Source organism: Physeter macrocephalus, chromosome 4 (genome assembly GCF_002837175.3).
Source record: "Physeter macrocephalus isolate SW-GA chromosome 4, ASM283717v5, whole genome shotgun sequence".
Lineage (NCBI taxonomy): Eukaryota > Metazoa > Chordata > Mammalia > Artiodactyla > Physeteridae > Physeter > Physeter macrocephalus.
Window position 1 is genome coordinate 135,386,638 of NC_041217.1, and position 782 is coordinate 135,387,419.

Consider the following 782-nt stretch of genomic DNA (forward strand, 5'->3'; position numbering starts at 1 on the left):
AGCTGAGAGAACCAGGGAGAGGGTTATAGGAGAGGAGAACCAAGTGGTCAGCCTCGTAGACCACAGTAGGGTATGTGGTTTCATGCTGATGTCCTCAGTGAGACCCATTTCTGCAGCTGTATCAAGGCGGAGAGGGAAACGGAGCATCTCTCTCTCCAGATGACCTTTGACACATTGGCTTCTCTGAAACCTGCCTGTGATGAAAATCCAACTGCTGGCAAGAAAACCCCAGCTCTGACTCCTACCTGTTGTGATTAGATTTTCCAGAATTGCTCACTCCAGTTAGAAGACAAAAGAGCCCTCTAGAGGCCACAGTGGCTTTGCCCCAAGACCGCTCACTTTGAATCGACTTGCCTGGCCAGGGTAATCTCAGTCAAAAACTTAGCCTTGCTCTGACATAAGACAATCTCATTAAAAAAAAAAAAAAAGTTGCAAAAAGTTTGCTCCTACAAATCTACTGCTTCGGAAAGCTAACAAGTTAATAAGTAAGAATTGAGATCAGTAAAGAAATAATCTGTGTGTTCTTTCATTATTCAACATATCCCAAAAGCGTTTTCTGAGATCACCAAGGAATTCTATATGGCTCAATCCAATGGTCACTTTTCAGAACTCATTTCGCTGGATGTCCAAGCAGAATTTTATACAGGAGATCAACTCCATGTTTATTTTTTACCCAGTTGTTTTGTTGGGGTAAAATATATATAACATAAAATTTACCATCTGGGGCTTCCCTGGTGGCGCAGTGGTTGAGAGTCCGCCTGCCGATGCAGGGGACACAGGTT